Here is a 17883-nt window from a genome sequence, read left to right on the forward strand (position 1 = left end):
GTTTAAGTGGTTTGTCAAAGGCAACTGACAGAGTAGCTGGTAGACATGGATTTAAAAGTCAGATTTCCTGGGCTTGTACTTAAACCATCATAGCACCATTCTTTCTCTTTTCTATCTGTTGTTAACATGCTGCAAATCTTGCAATAGTTATAAAGGATACTTGACTGACACCTCCAGACTCCAAGCAGAACTCATAATAATACAATACTTTTATTTTACATTTCTACAGTATGTCTGAGGCCAAGTTCTCATAGTGCTTCACAAATCCTAGTGATGTAAGCATCACAACACTTCTGTCAGGCAGGTATTGTTTATTGTACTGTGGGGGAAACTGAGGCACTGAAGGGTTAAGTCACATGCTCATGATCACACAGCAAGCCTGTAGAAGAACCAGGGCCAGATAAAGAATCCAGGTCTAAGTCTCCCGATTCCTAGTCCTGTGCTTGACAGACGAGCATATCCTTCCTCCTCCAGTATGCTAACAGATCTATATGAAGTTACCTTGTAGTGTAATTGCCAGATGTTGCACTCTCCAGCCAGATATATTTTCCACATGTGGGATGACGATATAATATTACAGCAAAAAAGATGATCTTAATCAACGTCTTCAAAGCTACATGCACATACAAATCTGGAGGAATTAAATGACTGTTCACATGGGGATATATTATTTTGTTTTTCTAAACCATCTCTTGGCCATGTCCAGTTTAACACGTACAGCATTTAGCCTTTTTAACATTGTTAGTAAAAGTTGCCAACAAGCTCAATAAAGCAAAATTTGAATGAGTCGCCCCTAACTCTAAAATCAATTCCACCCATTGAAGTCAGTAAAAACTTGAGCTGTAGACATACTGCATGGCTCCTAGTGCTCTCTGTTCATAAACACACACCATGCCCGCTGTGGTACTGTAGTCCTGCTAAAACAATTTCCATTAAATGCCTCAAACAGCTAAAAGATTTTATCTGGAGGCAAACAGAAAGCATTTAAAAAACATTATAAATGGATTTTTGAACTTATTACAATAGCATCTAGAGAGGCCCTGACTGAGAACAGGCCTATTTTGTGCTCTATATACATATAGTAAGAGAAACTTCTTTCCCTAAAATACTTTGCGATTTCAATAGACAAGACAAAGGAAGTATTCATATCCCTACTTTACCGAGGGAGGGCACTGAGGCAGAGAGAGAGAGAGAGAGAGAAGTCTAGATTCCCCATTCCGTCTGTCCTCCCCTTGGAGCTGGTTACAACGCCCTGATCCTGCGCCATCCTGACTCCAGGGTAAGTCAGAGCCATCGAGGAGCAGCTCTAATTTATGCCACTGGAGTAAGCACGTCAGAGAAGTAGTCCAGCTCCATAAAGTGCAGCCACAACTGATAGCTAATGAAGATATTTTTGTTTAAACAAAATTCTTTGCTCCTTTACAGTCCATCATCTGGCTAGGCTCAGCCAGAGCGAACAGCTCCAAGAGGAAAAGAAACAAGGACTGTAAGAGCAGGGTAAGTCATGATGTCTGAGAGTGGATGGTCTCTTGGATCTTGAGCACAAATGGATGTTTGGGAATCAAACCTGACCTACGACAAAGAGGATTCAAGGAGCTGTTGTATCTAAATCGTGGTATCTGACAGACTCTTGTCTGTGGCATCTTTTAGCCCAAGTGCTGTATATACATATTGCACCACCAAAAGGCAGCTGTGGCTGCAGTGGAGGGTGACAGACATAGGACACGCTGCACCACAGTGGCAAAGGAGAATAACTCCAGAGTAAGTTCCTCCTTCCCATTAGAAGTACCACAGGATCTTTACTCTGCACACAGAGTGGACCACACCACAGTTTAAAGTTTTTACCCCTTAGACAGACAGGCATGCATTCAACTATATTGAACTATGGCTACTACAAATACCATTGCCACTTAGACCAGCTACCGAGCTCAGGAATTGAGTTGTTTCTCCTTCATTACCCTGCTTCCCTAGCCTGAAGCAAGGTGCATGCCTTCATGCAGCATGAGCAGTTAGGGCCGAGAGCTAGAGAATGGGAGGCTGGAAACCTAGGTTCCACTCTCAGCTCTGCCGCTGACTCACTGGGTCACTCTGCACCAGTCCTAGGCAGACAGATTTTCAGAACTGGCCATTGATTTGGGGTGTCCAACTTCAGCTACTGGGCCTGATTCTCACAGATGCCAAGTACCCACAGCTCTCAGCAATTTCAACTGGAGTCATGCGTTATCAGCACCTCTGACAACTGGGCCCTTGTTGTCCAAACTGGGCATCCAATAGGGAGGTGGCACCCAAAATCCCTTTTGCAAATACTGAGCCAGGTCCTCTGCTGGTGTCAATGAGCACAGCTCCATTGATTTCAGCGGAATAGGGAATCAGTGGAGCTGAGGATCTCGCCTGTATAATGGGAACAGCAATATCCATCCAGATTGGCAAAGCATTTACGATCCTCCAGTGCCACCAGTACTCCTTTTCTTTCAGTGAAAGGTACAGTACTAATAGGGTTTATTATGAAACTGCAAAAATGCTGCCGCCCTTGTGAGTGCATAACGTACACTTCTCTGTTTTGCAGACCTGAAGCAGACACAGGGGGAAACGGATGCTGCAATAATCAATTCCAGCCTCTCCGATCTATTTGTTTTACAAATGAAAGGAATATTTGCTCAGGAAGCAGGTTTACAGAAGATGAAGAGTGCCTAAGAACAAATGTGATTTAATTATGGACAGATGCAAGGAACATTCTACACATTAAGTAGATTAATTTATGTTCTCTGAAAACATAGGCAAATTTAAGATTGGTACTTGGCTAATAATTTTCTGTGAGGGAAAGAGAAGGCAAGGAAAAGCTTAGAGAAGCTAGATCTGTTCATAGAAAATTTATTTAAAGGTGATTTGCAATTCTTTTTTTAAATAATTAAACTTTATTTTTACAGCATCTTTCATATAAACTGTACCCCAAGAGGCTTTACAGAGTTAAAGAATAAAGTTACAGAATTAAACAAGAGAGAAATCATGAGTTTTAAGTAACGACAAGGTCTGCTTTTAATCACAGATTTGACATGTGACAGAGAGCAGATGAAGTGAGGAGGTAGAGAACATTTCAACATAGCACAATCCAGAAAGGGCTCTTGCACCAAGAGAGGAAGGCATACAGAGCTGGCCATTCCTAGACAAGTGCTCTGATTATATGTTTACTTGTATCATATTATTCAGTCACTACATGACTGTGTGCTGTGTAGAGAGTTCCAGACAGGGTGGGATTATTGGTGAACAAGGAGACAAAGCTGAAACTCAAGCTTTGTGGAAGCCTGTTTCACTGGGTCAGTAGTTGTATCTGTTTTCCGTAATAAAATCCTCCTATTTGAGACAGACTGTATGTTTCCATAGAACACGACAAGTATTAAAATGAGTAGGAAAGTAGAGAAGACAACCAAAAACCAAGGGCAATTTTGAATTGGATCCTTGGACGGTGGCACTCAAGTACAGTTATTCTAAAACACGTCCTAACAGCACTTAACTCAGGGCAGTTTACACCTCAGTTTTCAGACTTGTGGGGCATCACCAGCCATGGCTTCCAAACTTCTCCAACCGGAGAGGGGTGGGAAGAGCAGATATTTGGAAGGTAATTTTTTAGAGATAGCAACTTGATAGCACTGTGAATAGTGGGACAAAACCTAAAGAACAAGTTTGAAATTTATTTTGTTATTGTAAGCATCCCTAAGGCACCCATCAGCATAATATTTGAGCTCACTTTACAGAGCAAAAAATATTTCCCTATCATCTGGAGCAAATATCTCAAGGTCTCAGCACACCAACAAGCAGAATTAGCCAGATTTCTGAGGCGCATGTCAGAAACTCTCTCCAAAGATGATTACTGGAATCATAAACACTTGTGGTCTAATCCTGACCTTGACACTGCCTCCTTCTATAACCCTGGGCAAGTCACTTACTTTCTCTGTGCCTCAGCTTCCCCATCTGTAAAATGAGATTTCCTTTGCTGGAGTCTATAAAGTGCTACATAATGGCTATGATGTTTTAGTGTGATAAGGGCACTAGGCTGAAATCATATTGCAGGTATTGACCAATTCTTTCTGTATCTTCTTCTTGCTCTTTTAAATCTACTGCTAAACATAGCAGGGTGAGAGTTTTTTCCTTGAAGTTGCTCTCTCTCTCTCTCGTCTCTGCACTCCCTTTCCCCTCTCCACCCAACAGAAGTTGTATCTGATTCTAAAGTCCTTTATGAACATAAACTATTAACTGGAATGCTAACACATTTCAGTATCATTGTACTGCTTGGTTTCATACGAGTCAAGGAGTTTGGAAAAGTTCTTCCTGGCCGCAAATATGGTGATCAGTTAGACCCTGAGCATGTAGCCAAGACCCACCAGCCAGACACCCGGACAAGAATTCTCTGTAGTAACTCAGAGCCCTCCCCATCTAGTGTCCCAGTTTGCTTTCCAGCTAGCTGCGATGTTTGCGGGAATGTAGAAGATTCCATTTTTCCAGCGATGCCCAGGATTTAGCCTGGAAGTGACAGATTCTAGAAAAACATTTTAAAAAGCCTTGATAAGGGGTAAAATGCAGCTACATCTGTAGGCAAAAAAACAATGCAGATCTAGGGATGGCTACAGCTGCTCCCTTTTAGGTCCATTTGGTGCAGTCCTCTGCCTTTTAGCAAGTTGCTAAAGTAACATTCAGTTGGGCAAGATTTGGCCACCACCACTTTAGATTGTAGCCTGACTTTTTACACCGTGTAGTCCATCTTTACGTTGATACATTGAAATCCCATTCTGAAAAGAAAAAAGAAAAAAAGGAGGAGGAGGACCCCAGTTTTCTGGAACCATCCATGAAAGAAAAAAATATAGCTAATATAAATGCTTTGTTGCATATTGGAAATTAATAGCAGCTCCTTTTTATCAAATACACGTTGTCGTAGCTGAGCCAACACAGATTGTGGACAGATCTGCAACTTTTGGTCTTATAAAAGAAGCCAAGGTTTCCAGAAAAGATCTCGCTACACCAATCTGCTTTGAAGTACTTCCTACAATCGTGATAATCTGTTCCAGAAACTGGTCAGAACAGAAAGCACCATTTTAAAGCAGCACATGAAATACATTTCCAAAAATGCTTTCAGTTACCCCTCAACAGCAAATGTGCTTACTTTTTCATCTGGGAAGGCTGGCTGTGATAAACATGCATTCCCCCCTGATCTATTGCCTTTTAATAATATCTATCAACTCAGTTGTAACTGAGAAACATGTTAGCTTTGCTATTTAAAACTAATTGGAGACACCTAAATTATGCCATTGCATTTTAAGAGAGACCCTGTCAGGTTAAAAATTCAGGATCAAGTCCTGCCATCCTGACTCAGACAATACTGCGATTTCAAAAGCAAGGTGTGCCTAAGTAAGAACTGCAAGATCTGCACACATTTAAAAGAGCTCAATCCTGTTCTCATTTAAGTCAATGGACACTTTACTATGGATTTCCACAGATGCAAAATCAGTTCCCTCACTTATGTTACAAATAACACAATTATATCTGTAATAATTTAAGACAAACCTTACTTTCAACTCCTTGCACTGCTCATATAGGTTTGGTTTCTGCTATCCTAACTCAGGCTGAAAAGAGCTTTACTACTCTAGTAGTCCCATTGGAATCAATGGGCCAGATCCTCAGAGGATATAAGTTGGGGTAGCTCCATTAAGTCACTTAATAGTTAATTTGGTCTACTTTGTGTATGAAGTACAACTCAACACAAAGAAGAAAGGCAGAATGTGGATCTTGATCTCCCCCCCGGCCCCTTTCAGTTCCATCAGTCTGGCCAGCGAAACAAACAAGACTCATCCATTTCACTTCTGCTTCTAGCCCATTTCATAACTGGGTCTCAAGCTTAAATGTTTGTGGTGCTTGTACCTCTCTTTTTAAAAAGCCTGTTTCCATTGACTTGTTCTTACACAACCTAATTTTGGAGGGCAAATTTGACCTGACAACATCCCTATATAACCCTGTAACAGATAAGCCAAATACTTTTTAAGGACATATTTGTGTGACACTATAGGCCAAACTGTTCTCTGTTACTCTGGTCCAACCTCAAGACACCAAGGGGTCATGCCAGAGTAAATGAGAAAATAATTTGGTCTCTAAAGCGTTCATGGATCTCCAAGTCCTTTGAGAGCTCTGCAAAAGGTCAGAGTACCATGCTGCCAGAAAACAAGAAGTTTTCATTAAGTAATAGCATCTTCCTGAACTTAACACTGAGACTGTGTTACTTAAAGGAAGGTCGTAGTCCTTAGGCACAGAGTTATCACAGTTTATGCCAACCCAACCAACCTAACCTGGTATTAGATTCATAACTTTGCTTGATCCTGTAAAATCTCCTTCACTGGTAGTCTCATTGAAATGAATAAGACTTCATGCATAAGGACAGACCACTCACAGGAGTCAGTTTTTGCACAAACATGCCTTGTTTCCAATGGCAGCATGACTCATGCTGCCTAGACATTGAGACTCAATCCTCATTTTACACTTTTGTTTAAAATGTCTTCTCCTGAGTGTGCATTTGAGTACTCTTCAGTAAGAGGGTATGTTTCCACGGCTGGAAACAGATGCTCTCAAACTTCCCCATGTCAAGCTCTGCTGATACAATCCAGTCCTGATTTACAAACACTTGCCACTAGCCCAGTCCATCCCCTCCTATAACAATAGAAGGTGGTTTCCCAGAGATACTCCAACTCTTCCCCAGGCAAATGCCTCTGCATCTTAGTCCAGACCTGCTGTTCCATTCTTAGACCTCCAATGCCAATAAGCCCCAATCTTGACTTACAACTTCATCGTTGTACTAGTCCTTACCTTGCCCCCCAGCTCTGCTAAAGCACCACCGTCTTGACCTGCAGCTCTTTGGTATTCCAGTCCTCCCCACCTCCTACAGATCTGCCACTACACCTCAGTCCTGACTTTCCGGCAGCCTCACTGCGATTTACTGTAGGTCAGCAGTTTTCAAACTTTATTGCACTGTGACCCCCTGCTGACAAAAAAAAAGTTACTACACGTCCCCAGGAGAGGGGACCGAAGCCTGAACCAGCCCAAGCCCTGGGGCAGTGGGGCTCAGGCATCTGCTTCAGGCCTGGCTCAGAGCAAATCTAACACCAGCCCCAGTGACCCCATTAAAATGGGTTCATGAGCCACTTTTGGGTCCCAACCCACAGTTTGAGAACCACTGCTGTAGGTTATTTATCAGAGTGGTGAGAAAAAGCACATTATTTCAGGAATCAGACGTGTGGTGTAACAGTGAATCAGACGTGTGGTGTAAAAGTGGGTCCGTCTCCACTGCAACAACAAAAAGACACAGCAGCAACTCTCAGAGCCCAGGTCAACTGACTCAGGTTCGCACTACAGAGCTAAAAATAGCAGTGCAGACATTCCCACTTGGGCTGGAGCTCGGTCTCAGAGACCCACCCCCCTTTCTGGGTTTCAGAGCCCAAGTGGGAATGTCTACACTGCTATTATTAGCTCATAGCACAAGCACAAGTCAGTGGCCTTGGGGTGCTGAGACTCGCTGCCACAGGGGGTATATTTGCAGTGTAGGTGTGCCCAGCAAGATCTACTGATGAAAACAGCTATCTAGGTTTATTATTAATGGTAAAATCTTGCAAATCCCAATTCACATGTGGATTCCTTACTCATAGAAGTAGCCCCAATAAAGTCAACACGATTGCTCACGGGTATTAGTTATGTGTGCCATTCACAGGTTCAGGCACTGGGTTTGCAATGAACAATTTTAGATTTGTCACCCCTATGCACACTGTAGTCACGGAACTAGAATAGAACAATCACTTTGTCCAGTTGTCTTTTTAAGTGATTTAGCATTTTGGATGCCTTAGCATTTCAACTTTACACAGGTTTCAGAGTAGCAGCCTCCGATGAAGTGAGCTGTAGCTCACGAAAGCTTATGCTCAAATAAATTTGTTAGTCTAAGGTGCCACAAGTACTCCTTTTCTTTTTTTGAACTTTACACAGTAATATTTGGCGGGGAAGGAAGGCATTGTAGCTTTGGCCTTCTTAAAATTAACTCATGCCAGCCATTCTCTGAAGCACCATCATCATCTGTGTAACTGTGTTCAAATGAAGAATCAATAAATAAATATGAAGAAGAAATTTAGGGAAAACAAAGTGCCATTAACATTGCAAGAGTATAATGAACTCATAATTCTCAAAGGCAACACAGTGAAACCCGGCTGCATGAAGCAACCAAAGACAAGTAAGTGTACAGATTTCATTCCAAATCTAAGTTGTTTTAATATTTCAAAGACACATTAGAGGGATCACATTAGCAATACCATGATGTATGGTCCTAGACAAATACAGCAGATAGCTGGTAAATTACTCTCCTGGAAACAGTTTCTGTTGGTTAAGAGAGGACATGTTAAGTTTAATAAGATGTTATTTACTTGGTTTTATTTTAATTAAATCTTTATATATCAAGAATGATCCAGTCCCGCTTCAAAATACTGGGCCCAAGTCTGCACACCTTTACCTAAGTGAGCAGCTCGCTCTCTCTCTCTCAAGTAGAAATCCTATTGATTTCAATTGAATTATGTGGGTGAGTAAGTATTTGCAGGATCATGTTCATTGTTTAAAGGCACAGGACTAGGGTTCTGATCCAGGAAAGCACTGAACTGAAGCACTGACTCAATGGAACTCAAGTATATACTTACATATGTACGTATTTAAGTACTTTCCTGAACTGGGGCCTAGGAATCATGCATTCTGGAGTCTAAACTCATCTCTGCCAGTCACTCACTGTGTCCTTTGGCAAGCCACTTATATTTTTGAACCATCAATGGGAGGTCAGACATCATAATTAATTATTGGTATTGTGGTAACATCTAGGAGCCCCTGCCATGAGTCAGCATGTAACTGTCTAGGTGCTGTACACATATATACCCCTTGACCACTTCATGCTACCAAAGTATTTCTTCCCCATTCATCATCACTGGTATTCCTGGCTACATGTAGAATACTAAATTCATTATTTTTTATTTTAGATATTTAGTTACTAAGGAATTATATAATAATTAAGATGTCTTACTACGGATAAGCATATCAGACTCAAGACAAATGCCAAGTCTCGTACTTAAAAAAAAAAAAAAAGCATATGCCCTTGAGATATACAGTGAACCCTGGAAAGGTCACATTGTGGAACGTTATATGGACTGACAGAACATTAATTGATTGTCCAGTATAATCCATCTGATTAAAAAACTGTCTCTCATTATCATTTACAATAACGGTAGAAAGGGAGGTGAGGTAGGAGGGAGAACCTGCGATCACATTAACAAACTTTTGAGACCTGGCCAATTCTCTTCTCCCCTCATACATACAGGATCAATTAGAGTCTCTGCATGCGTCTGTGTCTATTGCATCGTTCCTTCTAGCTGATCAGTCCAGAACGAGCCCCTAGCCATGTCCCGATCTATCGTAGACCAACGTTTCATTTTATGAGGCAAATAGGCAATCTAAACCATTTATGCCTCACCTGGACACAGCACAGCAATTAAACCTGGACAAGAGGCCATCCTTATTCAGCAACCTCCTGTCTTTCATATAGGCAAGAAAACAAAACAAAACAAAAATCCAGTTTCAGGTTGACCAGAAAAGAATTTGAGGGTGGAGGGGAAATTTTGGGGGTCAGTCCCCAAACTGAGGAATCAAGTTATTCACTCTGTGCACTTTAGTATACATGGTATCTGAGAGACAATTCCCACCTACCAAATCAGGGTGCTTCTGGCACACGGTCTTGGTTTCAAGTTCATATTGTCTCTGCCTCTCTCGGTCTTCAAGCATCCCAAAGTAGTCCCAGACTTAAATCCCAATCCTGTACACTGATCCCAGTATGGGCAGCCCCCTGTGCTCACTCAGAACCCCTTGAAGTTACTCTACACAAGCACCGAGATCCATCATGGCGTGGATTGCACCCTCAGCAAGTTTGCAGATGACACTAAACTGGGAGGAGTGGTAGATACGCTGGAGGGTAGGGATAGGATACAGAGGGACCTAGACAAATTAGAGGATTGGGCCAAAAGAAATCTGATGAGGTTCAACAAGGACAAGTGCAGAGTCCTGCACTTAGGACGGAAGGATCCCATGCACTGCTACAGACTAGGGACAGAGTGGCTAGGCAGCAGTTCTGCAGAAAAGGACCTGGGGTTACAGTGGACGAGAAGCTGGATATGAGTCAACAGTGTGCTCTTGTTGCCAAGAAGGCTAAAAGCATTTGGGGCTGTATAAGCAGGAGCATTGCCAGCAGATCGACGGAGGTGATCATTCCCCTCGATTTGGCATTGGTAAGGCCTCATCTGGACTACTGTGTCCAGTTTTGGGCCCCACACTACAAGAAGGATGTGGTAAAATTGGAAAGAGTCCAGCGAAGGGCAACAAAAATTATTAGAGTGGTGGAGCACATGATTTATGAGGAGAGGTTGAGGGAACTGGGATTATTTAGTCTGCAGAAGAGATGAATGAGGAGGGATTTTATAGCTATTTTCAACTACCTGAAGGGGGGGGGTCCAAAGAGAATGGATCTAGGCTGTTTTCAGTGGTAGCAGATGACAGAACAGGGAGTAATGGTCTCAAGTTGCAATGGGGGAGGTTTAGGTTGGATATTAGGAAAAACTTTTCCACTAGGAGGGCGGTGAAGCACTGAAATGGGTTACCTAGAGAGGTGGTGGACAGGTTTTTAAGGTCAGGCTTGACAAAGCCCTGGCTGGGATGATTTAACTGGGGATTGGTCCTGCTTTGAGCAGGGGATTGGACTAGATGACCTCCTGAGGTCCCTTCCAACCCTGATATTCTATGATTCTGTGATTGTACAAATCCAGCTGTAGAAATGAGGACTTTGTAAAGTTCTGATCCTCCTTTATTAGGAAACCTGTTATTCAACCAGTTTGTTTTCTGTCCTCTGAGTGGTTCTCTAAGACAAGTATCTACCCCTGTGCCATTAATAACTATTATGGTAATTTCATAGAATCCACTATTTGACCAACATGTTAGAACACTTTTGGTACCATATAAGCAACTTCCTTCTGTTATGTTTTGAAAACATTAAGTAAAATTAAAGCTATTTTTAAGTACCTTGCATTATCTTTGGATTAATTATTAAATGAAAATATTACCATTAAAATGAAGCACATGGAACATATTACATCTATCACAGCTAAAAAAAGAACCTTAAGTCTATGAATGGATGTAATTCATTCATTGATACATGCACCACAACTCCTCCAGGGAGTTTCACAAATTCACATGATCTGTCACAGAGCCGGATTTTGCATCTGAATCTGTGTTAGATATAAAATGTGTAAAATCTCATGTAGCCAGACACAGTTCCCTCTTGGCTACCCAATACACATCTTAGGAAGCATAAATTATTACAGAAAGTGGTCTGGAATAAATTACACTGAATAAACTGATTTCGGATCCACCTGTTTCAGCACGTAGCAAATGCATTTTGCTAAAGCTGTACGCTTTTGTTCTAACTGAGGTTTTTTTGAGAATTGTGGCATCAGCAATCTGGAAGATATGAGAGTTTAAAGGTTTGTAATTTTTGAGAATAGCAAACTACTTGTGGATCACCCACTTAGGGCCCAGTCCTGGAGTCTTTACTCACATGAGATATAAGCTTCAGTGGAACTGCTCCACTGAGCAAGACCCGTAAGCAGCATCTATGCCAAGAGCCCGATCATACTAGATGCTAAGCACCTCCTACAAAATGCAGAGACACCTAGACCACCAGTAAAGGAGGGCCCATTGGCACCTTGAAAGATCCAATCATAGCACACTATTTCAAATTTTGGAAACTGTCTCAGGGATCTAAAAGCAAGATCAAGCCCTTGAAACTCAACAAAATATCTGGCAGAGACCAAATATATTAATTACAACGATTCTGAATTGTAAGCTGTTGCATTCCAGTTAGTCACATGAACAGGAATGTTGCTGCACAATGGATAAACCTGAACCTTTGTAACTGGCGCATTGCATTGGGAATCAATTTTTTCTGCCTCCTTCAAATAACCTTACAGTCAAAAGTACATTATATTTTGAAACTAGCAAGTATATAGGCATTTAGTCAGCTGTATGACACAGGGAAGGGGGGGAACCCTTGCTCATTCTGCAAACCGCTACTTAATGAAAAAACAATCAGAAATTACACAGTCATCTTATAAATGCTCAGTGTGGTCACAGTCAATTTGGGAATTAAGCTTAGCAATCGGCATGATTGTTCGAGATCTCATTTAAAGCTCGCTAAAATAAATAATGAAAAATACATAGGCCCTTATCCAACAAAACACTTACGCACCTGCTTAATTTTAAGCAATTGAGCAGTCCCATTGCTGGATGGGGTCCATATTCTATAACTTGGTAACATATTTCATGCATAATTACCCAACAGATTTATACAACTATGAAAAAAATAATTTAGATCATAGACACACATTCCAGAACAATGTAACAGCTCCAACCCATCAATGTTTATACACTGGTCAGGTGACGTTTATTAAAAGCACAGAATAATTTATATGGTCATTGAAATTTGCAAATTTCTTTCTCCCGGTGTCGGACATAGACCCAGTCCAGCAAAGCACTGAAGAACATAGGTAGCTCTCTGAGCCTGTGGGCAATCCCACTGAAGTCAATGGGACTTCTTACATGCTTAAAGTTACATGGGTGCGTAAGAACTTTGCTGGACTTGGTTATAGGACTTGAACCTGGGATAGAGGTAAACAACAAGGATAGACTACTCTACATGACAGTGAAATTATAACCAAGGTAAACCCCCCAATCTTCCACCAGTATCCATAATGTGCAAGGCGCTGTCCACAGAAATAGGAAGACATTGTCCCAGCCCCAGAAAGCTGCAGAAATCTTTCCTTACTCAGGTAATACTCCCATGAAGGCTAATGAGAATTTTGACTAAAGACAGAGAGACTGAATGCATTTATCACATGCAACATGTAGCTGCCCAGAAAGAAAGAAAGAGAGGGGAGCACAGAACTACAATATATCCATATGCCATTATGTTATCATACCTTGTTGTATAAGCGTGTTTGTTTTTTCTTAGAAGGGAAACAGATTATTAAAAAAAAAACTGGTATTTTGTTCCCACTACTGGCTAGATATTCTAGAATGCAATCTTCACAGTTATGTTAAATGTTACAGTGGCCAGCTGAACAGTGCTGTAACACTTTGAGATAGTCTCTTGCAGTAAATCAGAATAATGCGAGTTGGAAAACTGCAAATTCATCACTGCACAGAGGGTCAGCGAAAGGTCTATGTATCTCTTAAGCAATATTTTGAGATCTTCGTGGAACTTAAGTGCTGAATGGGGCACAGGGGCAAACTTTACCTTGAGAGAAGCTTTCCAATTATCTCCAACCTTATCTGTGCTTAATTTTAAATAACAAGCTCCACCTTTTATTATAACGTATCAAACTGCTGCATTTTGTGCTTCATTTGTAAATAAAGTCTTAAGAAACATAAGAGAAATATTAAAGGCAGATTGTCGACTTAAACTTGGCCCAATTTTTGGGGGGAAAACCAACTCTTTCTCAAACCCAAGACTGATATAAATCATGGAATCATTTCTAAGATGTTTTTTAATAAATAAACATTCCTCTTCATTATTGGAAACCCAAACAGTACAGCCTTATGAACCTTGGAACCAGCTATAAAACATATGTAAAAACTAGCTTGATTGATTTTTTTCTTTGTCCAAATTGAGGAAAATGCAAAAATTAAACAAAAAGAAAAACAGTGACGTACATTTGGATTTGTTTGTCACTTTTAATTATCTAAAAGTCCTAGTAACAGATAAATGTGTATTTGCCGATTGATGCTTTTATACTGGTAGTGTTCCTTTAACACTGAAATATGTCACATTCAGTTTTAGAGCAAAAAGGTATGTAAAATCGTATAAAGACTCCAACTATGTAAGTAAAGAAAAGGTAAAAAGTATTTAATGAACTTTTAAAAAACATTCTGTATGCCTGATCAATATATTTCCCTAGGCTGAAAATAAATGAGTTCTTCTAGGAAGCAAAGGACAAAACAAAATGTCCATTTCTCTTTCTAGTATGAAAAGCAGTGATATAAATGCCCTCAAAGTAATTTTAATTAACTGTAGTCCAAACCTAGGGCTTGATCCTGCTCATGGAGATCAATGGGAGTTTTGCCTTGCCATGGACTTCAATAGGCCAGGACAGGGCCCCTGTAGCTGGTGTTTTCATAGCTGTCAGCCTTCTTAATAGGAAAAAAAGTGGCTTTGCAACCATATGATATTATTTTTAACCCAAAACATTTCACTAGAGAAATTTAGGCAAGTTACAAACCAACCTAGCCATAAGCTTGCTACTTCATGCTTCAAATATTTTTACTTTGGGGACATCTAAAAGTGAGGGCTTTGATCATGCAATTTTTACTCAGGTAAGTAGTCCTAATGACTGTCAGTGGAACTATTCACCTAAGTAGGGGCTGCAGGATCAAACCCTAAGTTACCAGGTACTGGTAGGAACGGCAAAAGTTAATGCCTTAGGCAGAAATTCAAACGCACAGTTCCAACGAGTGGATTTCTTTGTAGTATTGTTTGATACTGCCCCCTTTTGCCCAACAACAAATCAACAGCCTAGACTCCAGACAAAACTTTGCATGACATGCTATTGTTTTCAGTAAAACATGATCATGCAAATGATCTCATTTAACCCTGACATTGCTGCAGCTCGGCGCTCTAAAGAGAGATTATTAATCCGCGCTACATAGCACTGCTGTTCAAACCTCATTTAAAACCTGGCCGCAATCTGCCAGGCAAGATCCTTTTAAAATAGAAAACCCTTCAGCGATATTCTTCAAGAAAATTTCCTCCCTCGGACAAAGGGCCTGGGGTCCCATCCTGCTTCAATTTAAAGTGATTTAAATGGGAGTAATACCTGAGTAAAGACTGCGGGAACTGAACCCCAGCTCACCACGTGGAGCAGAAAGGGAGGTCAGGCAAGACCAGCAGACCTTTCGAAATTAAGAGCAGGTTTTATTTTATTACGAAGCAGCTACGTCCCAGGACACCCGCAGTGTCCATCAATCTGTGGGCACTTCCAATTCAGCCATCCCTGGGCTATCTTTTTGAGGCTGTATATATAAACTGGTGGGGCCACCTCGCTGCAAGTCATTCCCCCTGCCCATTCCCCTTTGCCCAGGGCCCCCCCCGCTTCAAGCTTTTGTCTTCCGATCTGACCTCTCTCTAGCTTGCCCCGTTTCTCCTCTCTGGTCGCCCCAGCGCTTTCTGGGGGTCATACGAGGGCAAACGTTGTCAATTGCCCTAACCGAACAACAGGAGGGTGGGACAACAAACAAAGCCAAGACCCACATTCTGTATGGCAGGAGCCCCCGGACTACTTCAGGATTAACACGTCCCTGACAGGCTGAGGACAAAAAACTTAATCTCTTTAAGGACAGAAAAGGGGGAAATCGCCCCCCTCTAAAACAGCATAAGGCATAACACGCACCGCAAAGGTTCCCTACTGTATTCTGCTTTATTCATCACTCAATCCAGTTCTGGAAGGACAAGTTTTAGCCGGAGAGTTTAGAAGAAGGAAAACATGCATGATTCAAGCAGCTGTTAAGAAAAAAAAAACAGCTATTTTAAAACCCTGAGTAATCTGGTTAAATATCAGCAGGATTTTCCTTCTTGCCACCCGCCTTTCTCTCTGCAGTTTTAGACTAGAGTTTTCTCCCTTGGGTACCTTATAAATCAGGCATATGGCCAAGTCAGAGCTTCTCTGGAGGAACAGTAGTTTGTTCCATCTATGCGGTCCCCCCTCCTTCTTGCCTTTATTCGCCAATCTTTTCTAATGAAAACAGCAACAACAACATTTGCCATCCGTTCAGTAAACAAATCCTGAGAAGGGGGTAGGTGGAAGAATCACAGCCCAGTTATAACTTTTTGCTTTAGTTGGTTTCTCTCCTGTTTGCAGAGCAATGGGCCCAGGGTATCAGCTTGTATCTGAAGCCACCCAAAGGCGCGGAGATCAAACCTACTGCAGCCTAAACAAGAGTTTGGGCAAACAAAGATAAACAAGAGCGTGAGCATTCTTGCTTTAGTACAAGTTTAAACTTCACCAGAAGCCCCCCCACCCCCATAAAACAATTAAAGGGAATCTCACATGCTTGCAGGTTGTTTTTTTTTTTTTTTAAGTGCAGGAAATAATTTAAAACCCCAAACAGAGCGAACAGTGTACAAGGAACCATATAAGTGTACTTCTCCCCAGTTACTTCCCAGCAGCGATCTAAGCCCATAAATAAAGGGACAGGTTTAATAACAGAATAATGTGGACTTGACAACCCCTTTAAAATATCCTCAGACTCCCCCCCCCCTTCCTTTGTTTGTTTTCTTTAAGGAAACTAACACTGTCTGGGCGCGTATGCTCCCCGTCAGCACCCTGTGGCAGGTGGGAAATGCCGGAAAATACAGATCAGCAACTTTTGGTGGGTGGATGGGTGTGCGTTGGCTCGGCAAAGATTTGTTTTAGGTTCCCCCCACCACCTAAATTTCCAACAATACACGAAACCAAGGAGCCGTACAAGGCTGTACGGTTCCCTCTCCCCCTCCGCTTTTGATCTTCATCAGGACGTGAGCTGAACGTTAATGGGCCACCCCTACCACAAAGACAAATTACCATCGGGGGGGGGGGAGAGAAATCATTCATCCCCTTTTCCTCCACGGTACCGCACTCCCCTCCCTCCCCCCGACACACACACACACACACACACACACCCCGCTCTCTGCAGCCCTGGTGAGCGGATTTAGGGGGAGAGTGGGGAGAAAAAAGAAATCACTTCCACAGCCGCCTCTCCTAGCTAATTTCCTCTCCAGCGCTCCGGATCCCCAACTGCAACCCCCCCAGCCCTACAGCCGCCGGCGGAGAAGGAGAAGTGAACAGGGACCGCAGAGCCCCGAGACACCGCCCCCCGTACAATGCACCCCCCCATCACCTCGCCTCCCCTTCCCCGGGGCGCCGCGAATCGCCTCGCACCGATCCCCGTTGCTGCGGCAGCCGGAGCCAGAAGGAGGTGAAGCTGCACAATAGCTGTTCTCCAAAGACCCCCCCCCTCCCCGCCGCCCAGTCCGGGTTTGCGCCGGCTTCGCCATCCTTTCTCCTAGGCACAGCCCCCCCCCCCTTCTCCCATTCACCCCACCTCCACCCCCGCACGCACTGAAGTTGCTAAAGTTTGCAACTATGCCCCCTCCACACACACACACACACACACACATCTCCTTTCTCACCTGAAAGAGACAGCGCCGGGGCAAGGAAAGGGGGATAATCCCCCCCACACACACACACCCCCACACCCATTGGATGGCTCGTACGGACTATTGCGGGGGGGGGGGGCAGTCACTCACTTGCACATCTTGCTCTGGATCTGCAGGGTGCGGTGGGGGGGGGGAGGCAGCTCAGGCAAGTCCACCGCTTCTCAGCCACCCTGATCTCCCAGGCGAGAGGCTCCCAGCAAGATCCCGGTGGTCGGCAGCGGGTTCCCGGGAGTGAAGTCGCCCCCGTCCCTCCTTTCGCTGCCTTCCACCCCGGAGCAGCCCGGCAGCTCCTATCAGGAGCGCTCCCACTCTTCCCATCAGGGGGGAGAAGGAGGAGGAGGAGGAGGGGGGAGCCAGGGGCTGGCAGCCCCACGCACACTGATGTCAACTAATATATTCAAAGTTCAACAGGGCATTTATTTACTCGCAGCTCCCTCTCTTCCTTCCAGCACGCACAGAGCCCGGCTAGAGGATCCGCTCCCGCCTCTCGCTAGCGGCTCGCGGTGCAGCCAGCGCCTTCCTCCGTAGCC

The 17883-nt window shown here is 43.0% G+C and overlaps 1 protein-coding gene across 7 annotated transcripts in view; it reads right to left on the reverse strand.

The window, feature by feature from the left end:
• The window catches only part of SEMA5B (semaphorin 5B), a 362976-nt gene extending 345317 nt beyond the window's left edge, over positions 1–17659 (reverse strand). For 4 of the 7 annotated variants that reach the window (XM_084642529.1, XM_084642523.1, XM_084642528.1 and 1 more), the window contains exon 1: positions 17444–17658. The gene's annotated coding sequence lies outside the window, so the exon portion shown is untranslated. Of the gene's footprint in view, positions 1–15548; positions 15568–17034; positions 17054–17443 lie in introns of those variants that run through there. The other 3 variants (XM_084642527.1, XM_084642526.1, XM_084642530.1) reach the window with 3 other exon arrangements.
• Between the last annotated feature and the right edge of the window lie 224 nt (positions 17660–17883).

Source organism: Lepidochelys olivacea, assembly GCF_965140295.1.
Source record: "Lepidochelys olivacea isolate rLepOli2 genome assembly, chromosome: 11".
Classification (NCBI taxonomy): Eukaryota; Metazoa; Chordata; order Testudines; family Cheloniidae; genus Lepidochelys; species Lepidochelys olivacea.